Below are 19,119 nucleotides of genomic sequence, written 5' to 3'. Positions count from 1 at the left end.
TCTTCTTGAGATTTAAAAAAAAAATTATTATTCTCCAGTTTTATTTCTCAGAGTGGTTTACATTTAAAAAAAAAAAAAAGAGCAGGAAATACAGAGTTCCCATTCCTGGGTCCCCTGCTTTCTGAAAATTTGCTTTAGACCACTTCTCTTTTTTAAAAAGACCTACATTAGTGCCTGTTTTCACTGACTGGTAGAAATCCAAAAGTGATTTTTGCTTTTACCCTCCTCCCAAGAAGGCAGAAAGCAAAAATAACATTCCATGTTTGTTTTGCAACCAGCCATTATAGAGGCAGCATACACCTGAACAATGAAAGTGTCATTGCCAAGCTCCATCCAGGCACCATAGCTTTGAACTGTGTCTGTGAGCATCTGTGCATCCCTTAGCAAGATGTGTCCTAAGGTAATTGCTTCTTCACTTTATGCCATTCAATGTACAGAGGTTTCATAGGAACATTCTACTCTTGGTTAGGAGGGGAACATGGATACTTCCTTTTCCTCTGCCACAGTTTCCCGTTATTAACATCTTACAATTGATGTGATGCATTTATTACAATTGATGGACTGTATTATTGTTAATACAGTCCACTGTTTACATTAGGGCTCACTCTTGGTGGTGTAGTTTTGAGTTTTGCCAAATACCTATTGTCATGTATCCACCATTTCAGCATTACACAGAGCAGTTTCACTGCTCTAAAAATCCCCCATGCTCTACTCCTCCTTTTCTCCTTTCTGCCCAGATGTCATACAGTTGGAATCATACAGTAAGTAGCTTTTTGTCACACCGGGTTCTTTTCCTTAGCAGTAAGCGTCTAAGGTTTCTCTACACTTTTTTGTAGTTTGTGAACTCATTTTTAAAAATCACTGAATAATATTACATTGTGTGAATGTACCAGTTTATCCATTCACCTACTGGATATTTTGATTACTTCTAGTTTTTGGCAATTATGAATAAAGCTGCTTATGCACATTCAAGATTAGGTTTTTGTGTGGATATACATAGTCAGTTCATTTAGGTAAATACCTACAAGCATGATGGCAGAATTGAGTAGTTGACTGTGTTAGCTTTGTAAGATACTGCCAGACTCTCCTCCAGCAGTGAATGAAAATTCCTGTTGCTCTATATCCTCACCAGTATTTGCTGTTGTTAGCACTTTGATTATAATCGTTCTAAAAGGTATATAGTTGTACCTCACTGCTGTTTTAATTTGTAGTTCCCTAATAACATATGATTTTGTACATCTTTTCATAGGGTTATTTGCCATCTGTATATCTTCTTTGGTGAAGTGTCTATTCAGATCTTTGGCCCATTTTATGAAAGTGAGTTGTTTATTTTACTGTCAACCTTTAAGTGTTCTTTATGTATGTGGGTACAAGTTCTTTATCAGATACGAGTTTTGCAAATATTTTCTCTCAGCCTGTGACTTGTCTTTTTATTCTTTTAATAGTATCTTTCACAGAGCAAACTTCTTAATTTTTAATTTTAATTTTAATTTTTGTCCTTTTAGGTCTGCAGCCATGGCATATGGAGGTTCCCAGGTTAGGGGTCGAATCAGAGCTATAGCCACTGGCCTACACCACAGCCTCAGCAATGCGGGATCCAAGCCATGTCTGCGACCTACATCACAGCTCATGGCAATGTCGGATCCTTAACCCACTGAGCAAGGTCAGGGATTGAACCTGTGTCCTCACAGATGCTAGTCAGATTTGTTTCCACTGATCCACAATGGGAACCCCGAAACTTTTTAATTTTAATGAAGTCTAACTTAGCAGTTTTTCTTTTATGAATCATGTTTTTGGTATTTTATTTAAAAACTCATTGTCAAACCCAAGATTACTAGAGTTTTCTCCTATGTTATCTTTTAAAGTTTGATAGCTTTGTGTTTCACACTTAGTTCTTAGCCCATTCAGGCTGCCGTAATAAAAATACCATACACTGAATGGCTTATAAACAACATTTATTTCTTAGTTCTGGAGGCTGGGGAATTCAGATTTAGTGTCTGGTGAGAGCCCATTTCCTCATAAATGACACCTTCTTATTGTGTCTTCACATGGTGAAAGGGCAAGGGAGCCTTCTAGGGCCTCTTTTATTTATAAAGGCACCAATCCCATTCATGAAGGCTGCACCCTCATGACCTAAACACCTCGCAAACCCCCGCCTCCTAATATCAAGACATTGGGCATTAGATTTCAACATTTGAATTTTTGGGAACTCAGATATTCAGTTTATAGCAAAAACTGTGATTTTCATTTTGAGTTAATTATTATGAAGGATGCAAGGCCTATGTCTAGATTCATTTTTCATATGTGGATGTCCAGTCGTTACAGCACCTTTTGTTAAAAAGATTATCTTTTCTCCATTGGATTGCCTTTACTTCTTCATCAAAGATCAGTTGAACATATTTGTGTGAGTCTGTTTCTGGGCTCTTTATCCCGTTCCATTGGTCTGTCTGTTCTTTTGCCAATACTGCTTTGTCTTAGTTACTGTAGCTTTATAACAAGTCTTGATGTCAGATAGTGTCAGTCCTCCAGCTTTGTTCTTCAAATCTGTATTGGCCATTCTGGGTCTCTTCCCTTTTCATATAAACTTTAGGATATCGTTGTCTGTATCAACAAAGTAGCTTGCTGGGATTTTGCTTGTGATTGCACTGAATCTTTAGGTCAAGTTGATAAGAACTGGTGTCTTGACAATATTGAATCTTCCTATTCATTTGTTTATATCACCTTTGATTTCTTTCATGAGAGTTTTTTTTAGTTATCATACAGATCTTACACATAATTTATTAGATTTATACCTAAGTATTTTATTTTTTGATGCTAATATAGTGTTATGTTTTTAATTTTAGTTGCTCATTGCTGTGTATAGGAAAGATGTTGACTTTTGTATATTAACATATATCCTGCAACCTAGTTATAGTTTCTTATTAGTTCCAGGCAATTTTTTTAGCCCATTCTCTGGAATTTTCTATATGTATGATCATGTCACCTGCAAACAAAGAGATTTATTTCTGCCTTCCCCATCTGTATACCTTTTATTTGCTTTTATTGTCTTGCTGCTTTAGCTAGGCCTATGGTACTGAACAGGAGAAATGAGAGGGGATAATCTTACCTTATTCCCAATCTTAGGGGGAAAGCATCTAATTTCTCTTCATTAAGTATGATGTTAGCTATAGACTATTTGTAGGTGTTCGTTATCCATTTGAGGAAATTCCTCTTTATCTTAGTTTGCTGAGAGTTTTAATCATGAAGGGTGGGTTGATTTTATCAAATTATTTTCCTCCAACTATTGATAAGATCATATGACCTTTCTTTTTTATCCTTTTAATATGACAAGTGAAATTCATTCTCAGTGAATTCAAACATCGATATTTGAATGTTAAACGTGTTGTATAGCTGAAATAAATTTCACTTGATCATGATATGTAATTATTTTCATACATTGTGAGTAAAATTTGCTAATATTTTGTTGAAGAGCTTTGCATCTCTGTTCATGAAAGATATTAGCTGTCATTCTTATAGTTTCTTTGGTTTTGATATTAAAGTTATGCTGGCCTCATAGACTGAGTTAGGAAGTATTCCATATGCTTCTATTTTTTAGGATAGATTGATTAAAATTGGTGTCATTTTTGTTTTTTAAAATAGTTGGTAGAATTCACCAGTAAAACCTTTTGAGCCTGTTGCTTTCTGTTTTGGAAGATTGTTAATTCTTCAATTCATTTAATGTCCTATTCAGATTGTTTCTCTTTGTGTTTTTCAAAGAATTCATTGATTTCGTCTTTGTTATCAATATGTGGGCATAAAGTTATTAATAATATTCCTTTATTTCCTTTAAGGCCCATGGGATCAGTAGTGATGCACTTCTTTCAGTTTTAATAGTAATAATTTATATATTTTCTTTTTCTTGGTTAGTGTGGCTGGGGATATATCAATTTTATTGATCTTTTCAGATAAATAATTTTGGATTTTGTTGATTTTTCTCAATTATTTTCCTGTTTTCAATTTTAGTGATTTCCGCATTCTCTTTTCTTATTAATAAAAATTTTACTATTAATGTATGCATTTAATTCCATAAATTTTTCTCCATGCACTGCTTTTGCAGTTTCCCACAAGTTTTGATAGGTTGTATTTCCATTTTCATTAACTTCAAAACATTTTTAAATTTCTCCCTAGACTTTTCTTTGACCCATGAGTTATTTTGATCTGTCATTTAATGTATAAATATTTGGAGATTTTCCAAATATTTTTGGAGTAATATTTCTATTATAAATTTATAGTTTAATCCCATTGTAGTCTGATAGCGTACTCCTTATAATATCCACTCTTTTAAATTTGTTAAGCTGTCTTATTGAATATTTATCTGCAATGTTTTGTTTTTAGTGGACAAGTTTCACATGTATGTCTTTAAATTTATCTCTAAGTAATAATTCATGTCTCCTGAAGCTATTGTAAATTGTACTGGTTTTTTATTATATAGTAATAGATAGTAGTAGTCATTGCTTGTACACAGAAATACATTTAATTTTTTAGAGTAACATTGCATTCTATGACTTTTCTAAACTCATAAGTTTAAGAAGCTGGTACATTTGGTTGGATTTTCTATGTACATGATGGTGTCTGCAAAGACGAATTTTTTCTCAACTGTTATATTTGTGGGTTTTTTTTCTTTCTTTGAGTTTCATATGGTATTCTTTTCTTATCCTCCTGCTATAGAAGGTGATAATTTGGTAACATATGCTTTTAAGGCAATAACTTTCTCAAGTTATTAGAGAGAAATAACTAATTATTTCTATGGCTTTAGTGCCATCTGATAAATATGATTTGTCATATTTTAATAATCGTTTAGGTGGTCTTAATTTCTTTTTCCCATTGTGATATCCTTCTTGACCTATAGGTTATTTAGTATTGTTATATTTCTAAACATTTTAGTATTTTTTACATTATAGCTATGTTATTGATGTCTAGCTTTTAAAAAAAATTTCTGTACTCTGATCAGAGACTATATTCTTTTATTTTGTGAAATTTCCATTTATGCCTAAAAATAATGTGTAGTCTGAAGTTGTTCAAGTCATGGTTTTATGTATACATATCTCCTAGATCAACTTTTAATTTGTGTTTTTAAATCTCTTTCTACCAATTTTTGTTTGCTTGTGCTATTAGTTTCTTAGGGCTGTGTATTGAAGCCTCCCATTATGATGATCTAATTCTTTTAATTCTACCATTTTTTGCTTTACATATTTGAATTATGTGTTGTGCTAAACATTCAGAATGATCATACATTCTTGGTTGATTTGGCTATTTTATACTTATGAAATATTCCTTCTTTTTTATGGTAATGTCTTAAAATCTCCTTGTCTTACATTAGAACACCTCTATCAGCTTTCATTTGGATAGTGTCCACATGGCATAGCTTTTTCCATTCTCTTTCCATTTAGACTTTTTATGTTCTTTTAAGTCAGGAGCAATTTGTATGCAACATTAAATTAAGTTTTGTTCTTTTTTCCAGTCTGACAATTTTGATCTGTTTTGTCTGTTTCCATTTACTATATCATTCATTTACTCTGAGGTTTAAATCTACCATATTATTATTTGTTTTATATTTGTTCAAACTGCTTTATGTTCCTTTTTATTTTTTCCCCTTTACCTGGATTAATCAACTATTTTTATTTTTTGATTAAAAAAAATTTTTTTGGCTTTTTAGGGCCACACCTACGGCACATGGAGGTTCCTAGGCTGGGGTCGAACCAGAGCTCTTGCCACCAGCCAATGCCACAGCCACAGCAATGCCAGATCCAAGCCATATCTGCAACCTACACCACAGCTCATAGCAATACTGGATCCTTAGCACACTGAGCAAGGCCAGGGATTGAAGCTGTGTCCTCATGGATACTAGTCAGATTCGTTTCTGCTGAGCCACAACGTTAACTCCTTTATCAACTATTTTTAAATTTCATATTACCTCTATTAGATTATTAATTGTATATTCTTTTATTGGCCTTTTTGTGGTTATGATAGTGATGGCAACTTGCATACATCCTTTTACCACCTCCTGGAAATGCAAGAAATTTAGAACACTTTAATTCCACTTATCTCCCCTGATGCTACATGTGCAGTTATCATACATTTTATTTCTTCGAACATTTTAGATTCTAGAATACCTTATTGTTGTTGTTGTTTTATATCATCAATATTCATTTGGAACTACTTTAACAGAGATACATGTTTATATTTTGTTTAACTCTTCTCATTCTTCTTAGTGGGAGAATCAGTCTATGATAAATTATTCTGTAAAGCGGCTGAAATCCCTAACGGCTTCTTTTCATTATCCAATCTTGAGTTTTCCTATGGAAAACAAGAATACTTCATTCCGAATTACCTTGCATTAAACAAAAACCACTCAAAATGCTTTAGGCAGAAAGGAATTTAGGAGCTCCCATTGTGGCCCAGTGGGTTAAGAACCCCTAATAGTGTCCATGAGGATGCACGTTCAATCCCTGGCCTCGCTCAGTGGGTTAAGGGTCTGGCATTGCTACAAGCTTGCTACAAGCTGCAACACAGATCACAGATGTAGCTGGGATCAGGTGTTGCCATGGACCTGGTGTAGGTAGCTGCAGCTATGATTCAACCCCTAACCCAGGAACTTCCATATGCCACAGGTGCAGCCTTAAAAAAAAAAAAAAAGACAAAGAAAAAAAAGAAAGGGATTTAATACAATAAATAAAATATTTACACATTTTCAGAACAGGTGGAATTTGGGGCTTGGACCTGGCTTCAAGTAACCATGAGAAAGTCACTTCTGGATAGGTCAGTCAGCAGAGCTCTTACCTCTCTCACACCGGGAAAGCTGAAAGTCCTGCAGTTACTACTGTAACTAATCAGTTTAAGAGCAGTGATTATATTATCAGGGAACCACTTCTACTCACACCACTAGCTGACAATCAGGCAGCCAGTGACAGATACAGAAAAATCCAGTATTTCCTCACCTATTCTTGTCAGCTGCAATAGCCAAAGCACCAGCCTTACGTCTTTCTAAATGGCAGAAAGTAGTGAACCTGATTTCCAGGACTCATATACAGGAGCATGGGGTGGGTATGGGTGTTGGTGTCTTAGTGTCTGAAGTGTGCAATAGCAAGTGGAGGTTGAAATAAATGCTGTGCCAATTTATTATATCCAAGTTGACTAAATCGTAATACATAAGCAAGTTGTTCTCCTTCTATGAGTCATTATGATTTAGTTCGCAATGCTCTGTACAACTCAGCATTTCAAAAGAAGCCATTTGATAATGAGACACTGCTATAGAGAATTAATAAACCTTTTATTGTGCAAAATAGCACTTTTTTCCTGTTCTGTCTGAATAACACTCTCTTACTGATCAAGGATATTTTAGCTGCACCTCTGGCTTTGCAGGGCAATTTTCAACATAAAATGAGAATATTTATTCTGTGAAGTGATAAAGCTATCAAGATATACATGAGCAATATTATAGCATAGGGTACCATAAACTTCAGCTGCCAAGAGAAACCAGGTTGCTCCTCCCTGTCTTGTCAGGTGCTTAGAAGCCCGCTGTAATAATGCTGATCAGCAGCATCTTGCAGCTGTTCTTACATTGGAAAGAGAGTCAGAAATCTGACTACAATTGTGCTGGAAAAGGCACAGGGTTAAACTGCTCCTCACACACAAGTCAGTTTACTACAAGGCCAATGGGGATAATTCAGAGGTTTTGTATTTTTCCATCAACAAACAGCAGTACTTTTGTGCTGCATTTAACAAGCCCTGAGTTATAATGATCTATACTGAGCATGCTCAGACCTTGGACAATGTGAAATTTCCAACCCACCTCCAATTCTGCAGAAAAAAACTCCAGCACTGCAGCAGCTGCCTATTCATTTTACTTATACAAAAGTAGTAACAACAATACTGGAGCATAAACGAAATGATAAATAAAATATTTTTCTAACTCATTACAGATCATTTATACTCTCTGGCTTATCAGATTCTCATCCTTGCAAGCCCACCTAACCATAAGCAGACACTCCCCACTCACAACACCAGCACATATTTAAATGATGACCTCATACTGAGAGGAGCCAATATAATTAAGAAAAGCATTTCCGGTTTGAGTGTCATTTTTCAAAAATCATTATACTTGACAAGGTCATAAGACAAGGTCTTCAGATAGCTAGAGGCCAAATAATTTTGCAGTATTTGTTGTGGCACTCTGAATAAGTCTTTGTGTTTTAATTAAAAGGATTGAAAAACATGGAGATAAATGTAGTTTGACATAAATTGAAGAGTACCAGAAGCCTCCTAGTCATATATGGTACCCCACAAATCCATTTCCATTTTCTTGTGAAATTACTAGGGAAAAGAAAAAAGCAGTTGATTAACTATGCTATGACCTAAAATGTATTGTATATTTAAAGATGTTATTTCTCAAATTAAAGCAGTAAGATAGAACCTAAGACTAGTGCCTTGAATAGTAAATCAGAATATTTGTTTGTCATTTGTTTTAATTTAGCTCTTTTCACATGAAGAATCCAGAACTCTTGCCAGCTTAAAAACCTAAGGAATTAACTTTTATTTTAAATAAAATAGAATGTACTTATATTTTATCATGGGGTACTTTTTATTATATAGATCAAATTAAAATCCAGGCCAACATTTGAAATCTTGACCAGGCTGCATTTAAAAACTCATATTATCTGCTTTATATGACTATTTATTACACAGTTCTTTAAACTTTACCCTTAAAGAAAGATATTAACAGAAAGTCAAAATAATATTTCTGATACTGCTCTAAGTTGAGCTAATAAAATAGTGGATGATGCTTTTAATGGTCAGTTTCACTGAGATATGCTTTTTAAAGTGAAGCCGGTCAGTTCCATGAATGAGGAGAAATTTGAAAAATTAATCTCCAAAACAAAGCCACAAAGAGAAATGCATTGCATGCAATAGCAGCTTCTTCTGTTAATAGCTTGATTTGATAAAGATCACTTACTAGTCCATCTTAATTGACGTCATTAACCCAAGATAGTCATATTAAAAAAAAGGAATGTTGTATCTGCTATTGAAGAATAAAAATTGAGGAAAGAAAAGGAACATCATCATTATTATAATGAATTAAATGTGGATATTTTGCAAGGAATGCTTTTTACTTCTGAAAATCTTAAAGATAGAAGAAGGGCCTGAAAGAATACCATGACAGTTCCTAAAGATGGAAATAGATCAGCTGTGATACTGCCTTCAGAGTGAGAATATCTGTAACAATGGTGTTTGGCAAAAGGTGTGAAAGCTTGTAATTATCAAAGTGTAAATTGGATATCGTTCGCAATAAATTTCTTTTCCTTTAAACATGCTAATATCTTTACTGAGTATAATTTGTCTTTTTTTGATCAATTGAATTTCTATCTATTCCCTTAAAATTTGATTTATGTTTTATGATTCTTTCTGTGAAGTACAGTGTACTCTATTCGAGTACCCAGTCCCTTGTATATAAATATGAGCATGTTCTTCTTAAATTTACCAGGTAATATAGTCAAATAAGCAAAAAGCAAGTCTTTCTTATGTTGACACAAGTTGGTGAGAAGTTAATTGTGTGTAGAGGTTATATATTCTTGGAGTTCCCATCGTGGCTTAGCATGGCTCAGTGGTAACGAACCCAACTAGTATCCATGAGGACGTGGGTTCAATCCCTGGCCTTAATCAGTGGGTTAAGGATCAGGTGTTGCCTTGAGCTGTGGTGTAGGTTGCAGACACAGCTTGGATCCCACGTTGTTGCTGTGTCTGTGGTGTAGGCTAGCAGCTATAGCTCCATTTCAACCCCTAGCCTGGGAACTTCTTATGCTGTGGGTATGGCCCTAAAAAGACAAATGTGGGTATGGCCCTAAAAAAACACACACACACACACACACACAAAAAAAAGACAAAAAAAACCACTGAAACTGTACTAAATAAAGGTTCATCCTTTTTTCAAAGAATTCTTGAACTGTGTAAAGACAGGCCTAAAGCTTCTTATTATTTGAAGAATAAGAGGAATGAGGTGAGGTTGTGCTGTATAGTGTGGGGAACTATATCCAGTCACTTGCGATGGAACATATTATGAGAAAAAGAATGTGTGTGTGTGTGTGTGTTTGTGTGTGTATAGTTGCTGATGCTCAGGTGACACCAGCAACATCACTCTGTATTCTCTTTTTCTGTATATGTATAAAAACTGGGTCTCTTTGCTGTACAGCAGAAATTGACAGAAACATTGTAAATCAACTATAATTTCTTTTTTAAAAGAGAGAGGAATGGTTAAAATTTGCTCTATTAAAACTTGAATTTTATCAAGCATTAAAAAATTGAGACAATATGGACATTGCCACTTTACCATTGATAATGATTATTAAGTAATTTGATTAATGCTTTGTTCAATGGAATTCATAAGCAAGTAGTACATACAAGGCATTGTGCTGGGTGCCATGTAATATGCAAAGATAAATCAAATGAACAGTCAGGTTTTTTATAGAAAAATGCATTTCTTTGTACTGTATGCTGTGTTTATACCTTCTCTTAACTATAGTGACAGTAAATCCTAGTGATTGGGTATTGCTTTATAAATGCAACATCAGCAGTTACCTGGTGGCTGACAAAGTAACTTGTATTAAATTATAAGTATAAATAAATTCATTCTGAAAATCTGGTCTTACGAATTAGAAAGTGAGTTACTCAGGTCTTAAAAGTAATTTTGTTATGGGCAAGTTAGCACAAAGGTTGTTTTTCTGGTTGCTGATGCTCAGTGACACCAGCAAAGTCACTCTGTATTCTCTACTAGATAATTATCCTCCAGTGCCCTTTACTGAAAAGGCACTTATTGTTCTCTGGTATTTCTTCTTTCACAGAGACAGTTCTCCAACCTTGGCATTCTTTAATCTATTTTTATTTTTTCCCCCAACAGTTCTTTGTTACCAGGCTTTCAAAAACCAAATGTTCTAGTATGTCTTATTTCCCCATATGCCGCTTTAGAATGTGATTGTTCTTATACCTCTCTCAAAACCATTTTCTCTGTTATGAATATTTCTCCTAGCTAGGTCATCCACAGCACGATTTGGTGTCTCCTTGGAAACCACATGGTCTTAACATTTTTCAGTATCCTGTTTTACTCCCACTCATCACATTTCACTTTTTTTTTCCTAATCATTAATCCTTGAAATGTCCTTACCTTGTCTTTGTCTTTGTTTTTATATCCTCCATTTTATTGTCCACATTTTCATGCGTATTCTACATCCCAGTCTTTTAATGGCATTAATTAAAAGAGATCAGATCTATTGAAGCTATAGATAAATAAATATCTCTTATAATTCATCTCCTACAATTCCTTTGCTGAGTTATTAGGCTTTACAGTTTCCAGTTGGTCAGGAAGTTTGGTAAATAAGGTGATGCTTGATGTTCCTATGTCAAGATTATATAACCTGTTTGGATCCCAGATACAAATCTGAAATTTAGACAGGCAGCCAGGTTTTATGAGTCTCCTCTACCCTGGAATTGAGCTGTTGTCTCTAACCAAAAATAAGATAATAGAGTGTTTAAAATAATAGGCTTTGAAATCACAGAAAATTGCAAAGTTCGAATCCTGGCTCTGCCTCTTACCAGCTGTGTGATGTTGAACAAGATACACAAACTCTCTTACCTAAGGTAGCAAAATAGTATTATTCTCATTGAGTGGCAGGAAGGATTAATTGAGATAATGTTATATACAGCAAGTAGTTAAGAGCTTAATAGGTAGTAGCTTTTAATGAGTAAGACCTCCAAGCCACATCAGATAATTTGAGGCCTTTATTTTGAGTATATTTAGCTCACACCCACTTACAGTTGATTTCATAACTCCATCTTAGAGCACCTTATGGAAAAACCAAGATAGTATATTTACCTATTCCCCCCTTTGTTGGTTCAATAAACTCTAAAATATATATGTTTTTCATTATCCTTTCTGTAGCTCCAGAAACTAGCTTTACTAAGTACTTAATATTTCAGTATTTTTTTTAACCTAAAGAGAGACAAAGAAAAAACATATCTAAAAATAAGAATATAAAAATAGATCTTTTTGTTATAGTGGTTTTTCATTAGCTTATTTTTAGTTTCTTTTTTATTGAAAATCTTGAAATTTTCACAGAGATTTAGGACAAAGGAAGTCATCCATAATGTTGCAAATTTTGCATAGGTGATTTCTTTCTTTCTTTCTTTTTTTTAGGGCTGTACCTACAGCATATGGAATTTCAGGCTAGAGGTTGAATCATAGCTGTAGCTGCAGGCCAGTGCCACAGCAAGTGAGATCTAAGCCTCATCTGCAACCTATACCGAGCTCATGGCAATGCAGGATCCTTAACCCACTGAATGAGGCCAGGGGTGGAACTAGCATCCTCATGGATACCAGTCAAGTTCATTATTGCTGAGCCCCAATGGGAACTCCCCATAGGTGATTTCATGTACTGTTTTATTTCTATAGTCATGAGTTTTCTATGATTGTAATTATTTTCTGTTGGGAGGGGCATGCCCACAGTATGTGGAAGTTCCTGAGCCAGGGATTGAATCCAAGCCACAGCAGTAACAATGCTGAATCCTTAACCACTAGGCCACCAGGGAACTCCTATAGTTATAATTTTAAACTTCACTGAGCCTTGGAACTTTCCGTGGGAAAATTACTTCACGAGGTCATGGGGTAGACACATCATAACATAGAGGAAAGTGTGTGAATGGAAAGGACGTATTCCGAGTCCCCTGACTTGTCTGGCTACTGACTGCCCATACTTCTTCACTAAGCCCTCAACTCACCTCTTTCTTCTCTTGCTGATTTACCTGTAGTTGAAATACTGTTAGCAGAGTTCCCATTGTGGCTGAGCAGTTAATGAACTCAGCTAGTATCCATGAGGATGTGGGTTTGATCCCTGACCTTGCTCAGTGGGTTAAGGATCTGGCATTGCCAAGAGCTGTGGTGTAAGATGCAGACACGGCTCGGATCCCGAGTTGCTATGGCTGTGGTGTAGGCCAGCAGCTACAGCTCCAGTTGGACCCCTAGCCTGGGAACTTCCATATGTTGTAGGTGTGGCTCTAAAAAGCAAAAACAAATGGACAAACAAAAACAAAAAAACCCACCAGAAATACTATTTATTAGATTTGATTTTTGATTTATGTTGTTTTCTTCGGAAACTGATAGATCTATCATTTTGAAGTATCAGTCCAGTAAAAGCATGTCATATTGTGTTGTTTTTTTCTTCAAGTTACAAATAAAAATATAACTTTGTGCTCTATGTATAGACTTAACAGAATTTCAGCATACCCATTCCTTTGGTACTGACATGTTTTATATTTCTGTTTTTCTTCTCTTCATTGGATAATGCCTGTCCACGTTCTCTTGAAAGAGCTAGTGTCAGGGTTAATTTTTTTCAGGCTGCTATTATAAGGCTTTGTTCTGAAACGTTTAGCCTTTAACCTATCATACATGGCTTTTCTAAGTTTTATTCCAATCACCCGCATGTAGTCTATATTGTTTGTTTTAATTGAGGTTGCATTAGTTTACTTAAGTGCATAATGTTGTGACTTTTAATTTTTTTTTTTTAACCTTACTCCTGTCTTTGGTGTGGAGCTAAAATTTTATCATGCATATATCTTTCTATAACTGAGGAACTTTTTTTTTTGGTCTTATTTTTTTCTTACCTGAACCAAATATAAATGACTAAAAATCTCTAAAATGGACATGGCTTTTGACCAACAATTCCATCTATACCTATTAATACAAAAAATAAATGATAAAGATTTTTCAATAGGAATATTCATTGTAGCTTTGGTAATAGTGACAAAGTTTGGAAGCAACCTAAGTGACTAAAGTGAAAAGTGAACTGGTTAAATAAATTTGAGTATAACATTATAATGAGATAATATGCAGCCATTAGAATGATAAAAAATAATTTAATGAGCATTAGTATGTGCTAGTCTCTATGCTAAGTACTATATGCCTAATACCAGTTGTTTGCACATCAGTGCTATGAGGTAGGTACTTTTATTATCCTCATTATATTTACAAGGCGCTTAAATCTTAGAGAAGTTGAGTAAGCAAAAGCACATAAGTAGTAAGTAGCAGAATTTAGTTTCAGAATTTCTGACTCCAGAGCTCAGGGTCTTGACCTGTAGTCTGTCTTGAATTTGTAGCAAAGGGGAAAATAGTCATGATGTAAAGTTTTATTACATGCAATAAAAAAGCAATAAAATGAGTCTTTTATTTATTCTATTTTTATTTTTGTTATTGATATTTTCTATGCTCACACATTATATGCATTATAACATACTATATAATTAAATAATACATGCTGAAATAAAAGTGTGAAAAAATACAAAAAGATAGCTTAATTGAAATGTACGTATAAGTATAAAATGCATCCCCTATTTTTCTTTAAAGTCATGATGTTTTAAAATTCTTTTCAAAACAGATATTCTTTATAATATGGTCAGAGGGCTCAGTGCCATGAATGTACTTTTCCACTCTATTTCTGTTCAATAGTATAAATATTTATCATTCTTATTGACTGTGTCCCCCATTTTATAACAACCAATTAGACACCTCTTTGGAGGCACATCAAGTATGCTTTCTGCTCTACAGCAAACAAAGTAAAATGCCTCCTCCAGTGTTATTTTCTCTTGACCATAGCTGGCCTCAGTAACCACTCTTTCTTTTCAAAATCCACTGTATCTACCCTTCAGGTACATTTTATAGGTACACGCTAACCAGTTTTTAAGGGGTGGTGATATTTTTCCTGACCACTCCTATATGCATTTGTTTGAGATCTTTCTTATGCAAGTGAATAGAATGACCTGGAACTGTATTATATTCATTCTTCAGTATAGTTAAATGTTTTATTCACTCAAGTAACTTTAGTGGTCCCCCTTTCCCTCAATTCTTACCACTTAGTGTTTCTTTCTGTCTCTCTTCTCATTCCATCTATAAATATCTGTATATACCTCTATATCTGTATCCAAATAAATGAACAAACGGATAGCTTACAAGGAAGGTGGATGAGGAAATTAATGAATCAACATGTTATTAACATACCTCCTGCTAGAGATGGCCATAAATTAACCCAAAGCTTTCTTGTGTGTAGGAAGAACACTAAAGAGGCTGTTGTGAGAGTCTATGCAAGAGATATTGATTAACTGAACCCTGTGGTAGTGGTTAAAATAGAGACAAATCATTCAAGAATAGTAGTTTTTTTGAATCATCAAGCAAACACACAAGTATAACTAAACACTTGACGAAACTTTGTTTTGCTCATTTACTTTTGTAGCATTCAAGTATTTGCATTCCTTTACAAGTGTAGCAAAGATGCTGAGGCAGAAATTTCAAAGTAATTATGAAATCTAAGTAGAATAATATTACTTTTCCTTTCCTGATGTTTCTTAGTATCTGTAGAGTAAATGAGTGATAAGTTTTAAGGAATGCTTTGTTTTGGTCATGAGCAAAATGACTAGGGGAGTAATTTACTGAGGTAAGAATAGCTTTTTTACAAGATTCAGATTGCCCTGTAAGTGAACCGCCCAAGGACAATGCCATTGCAGTCCTCCTCTCTTATCTGGGGTTTTGCTTTCCATAGTTTTAGTTACCCCCAGTCAACCCTGGTCTGAAAATAATAGATGGAAAATTCTAGAAATAAATGATTCATAAATTTAAAAAAATTTTATTATAGTTGATTTACAGAGTTCTGTCAATTTCTGCTATACAGCAAAATATGTTCTACATACATATATACATTCTTTTTCTCACATTATCCTCCATCATATGTGATCAGATATGGTTCCCTGTGCTATACAGCAGTATCTCTTGCTTATCCACTCCAAATGCAATAGTTTGCATCTACCAACCCCAAACTCCCAGTCCATCTCACTCCCTCCCCCTTGGCAAGTACAACTCTGTTCTCCATGTCCACGAACTTCTTTTCTATAGATATGTTCATTTGTGCCATATATTAGATTCAGATGTAAGTGATATCACATGGTATTTGTCTTTCTCTTTCTGACTTACTGCACTTAGTATGAGAGTCTTTAGTTCCATCCATGTTGCTACAAATGGCATTAGTTCTTTTTTATGGCTGAGTAGTATTCTATTTTGTATGTAATACCACCCCTTCTTAATCCATTCATCTGTTGATGGACATTTGGTTGTTTCCATGTCTTGGCTATTGTGAATAGTGCTCCAATGAACATAGGGGTGCATTTATCTTTTTGAATGAAAATTTTGTCTGGATATATGCCCAGGAGTGAGATTGCTGGACAATATAGTAATTCTATATTTAGTTTTCTGGGATACCTTCATGCTGTTTTCCATAGTGGTTGTACCAATTTATAGTCCCACAAACAATGTAGGAAGCTTCCCTTTTCTCCATACCCTCTCCAGCAATTGTTATTTGTGACTTATTAATGATAGGCAATCTGACCAGCATGAGGTGGTACTTCATTGTAGTTAATAGCATTAAAATGGCCATACAACCCAAAGCAATCTACAGATTTAATGCAGTCCCTATCAAATTACCCATGACATTTTTCATAGAACTAGAACAATACAAAAAATTTACATGGGATCATAAAAGACCCAGATTTGCCAATCATGAGGAAAAAATAATAATTCATAAGTTTAAGTTGCACATCATCATGAGTGAATCTATGAAGTCTAGTGCCATTCTGCATGGGATGTGAATCATCCCTTTGTCCAGCATATCACCCTGTTAGTCACTTAGCAGATCTCAGATCAACTGTTGTGTTTATGTTCAGGAACCCTTTATTTTCCTTAGCAATGGCCCCAAAGCACAAGAATAGTGATGCTAGCAATTCAGATATATGCCGAAGATATACTTCCTTTAAGTGAAAAGGTGAAAGTTCTTGATTTAATAAGGAAAGAAAAAAATCAGATGCTGAAGTTGCCAAGATCTACAATAAGAATGAATCTTCTAATTGTGAAATTGTGAAGAAGGAAAAAAGAAATTCATACTACTTTTGCTGTTTCACCTCAAACTGCAAAATTTACAGTGACATGATAAGTGCTAATGTTAAGATGGAAAAGACATTAAACTTTTCCAATAAGATAGTTTGAAAGAAAGAGAGGCCATGTTCACAAAACTTTTATTATATAATATTGCTATAATTGCTCTAGTTTATTACTATTTATTATTGTTAGTCTCTTATTGTGCCTAATTTAGAAATTATATATATATATTTGAAAAAGCATAATACAGTTGACCTTGAACAACATGGGTTTGAACTGCACAGGTCCATAGGTTTTATTATTTTTTTTCAATAAATATGTACTGCAATACTACATGATTAGCAGAATTCTTGTTTGGTTGAATCCACAGATATAGAACCATTGATACAGAGGGCCAACTATAAATTTCAAGGTAGATTTTCAGCTGTGTAGAGGAGAAGGGAAGGACTTTGCCAAAGATGTAAAGAGATGCTCTTACCTACCATGGAGATGAGATAAATACAGGCTTTTCTGAGAGCCGGCCCCTCAACCACAGTATAAACTATCAGAAGCTTTTCTTTGTGTGCTCTGCACACCTGCTCTATGGAAGAGTATGAAATCCTTCCTTGCCTTATTATTGACAACTAATGAAACATATTTTGTCATTCATCTATATAAATTTAAGCTTTTCAGAAAAATAAATTCCTTTCTGAATTGGTTTTAAAAAAACCCAGATCCCTGAGTTCAAGTCTCAGCTATATATAGGGCTCAGTACAATACACAGTTTCAGGCATTTGCTGGGCATCTCGAAAAGTATCACCCATGGATTAGAGGAGACCACTGTATTTCTTACAGTAATATGAAATCCTGGACTCAGACCTGGTCAGACTGTGAAGCTGGCTATTTTCCACAGTTTGACGAGTTCTGGGAAAACTTCTTCCTATCCCCCAACTCTGAAACAATTTCCCTGCTTGCTTTGTCATACTCTCTGTAAAGTCCCCACTGGCCACCCTTTGTGGTTAATTCATAGGAATTGCTGAACCATATAGAAAAATTGAATAAGGAGCAGATTTGGAGTCAGCTGGTTTACCTTGAATAACCTAGATTACTCCCTTGCTGCAAAATGGGAAGAATGTCTTCCTCAAAGAGTTGTTTTTTTTTTTCTAATTTAATGTAATTATGTAAGTATGCACTAGAGAATGCTATATAAGGTGATGAGAATTCACTTAATTTTTCCCTTAGTGGATGGCTCATAGGCTTTGGGAGATGAGAACACCAGTTGCCTGTAAGGATTCAGGTGAGATTATGAGTAGCACTACACTGCAGAGGAAGGCAAGCAAGCCACATGTTGATTACATCAATATTTTGTAGGAGGTTGGCCATCAATGAATACATTGAAAGTTTGATGAGCATGTGATAAGATAGAACTATATTAAATGATCTGGAAATTCCGGCCCGTCCTTCAGATTTCAAGATGGCATTGTTCCCAGAGTAGTTACTCATCCTGTTCCTAAAAACTTCAGAGAAAGAGTTTTTTGCCTTAGTAAAGCACCCCAGGGTTTGCCAGCCACAACAACGTAGAAATCCTTCCAAATATCTCACTGCGTTCCTGCTGCAGTTGGCCTGATTATGCCCTTATTGGAAATGGAAAAATACAGATGGGACTTGCTTAAAAGAAATCCATTGTATATTATATACATCCAAAAAAAAGGTGATTCTGTTGATTCACTTTGCAAAAACTTAAAAAAATGTTTTTACATAGAAAATTTATTGTTACATAAAATGCCACCTTTGATCTATTTATAAAATAATCAAATATAAAAATTAAACAGTTAGTAAAAGTGATTAAATAAAAATACAAATATTATTGTGGTCAATGGTTTTATGGAAGACAGTTTTCCTTTCAGTTCCTAATACTTGTAGTTACCAAATGTTTAGATAGCTAAAGTCACTTTTGAACAATTTTAATTAGCTCTAGTAGATGGAGACTTTAGAAGGGGAAACCACAACAAGAAAATGAAGGAGAGGAAGAAGGAAAAAAAAAAAGGAGGGAACCAGACAATCTTGTAAAATTGGAATTCACTTGCAAACTGAAGTGGAAAAAGTCTTGTGTCTGAACTACAGCGAGATAGATATACAGA

The sequence above is a fragment of the Phacochoerus africanus genome, chromosome 3 (assembly GCF_016906955.1).
Source record: "Phacochoerus africanus isolate WHEZ1 chromosome 3, ROS_Pafr_v1, whole genome shotgun sequence".
NCBI lineage: Eukaryota > Metazoa > Chordata > Mammalia > Artiodactyla > Suidae > Phacochoerus > Phacochoerus africanus.
This window is presented reverse-complemented; position numbering follows the sequence as displayed.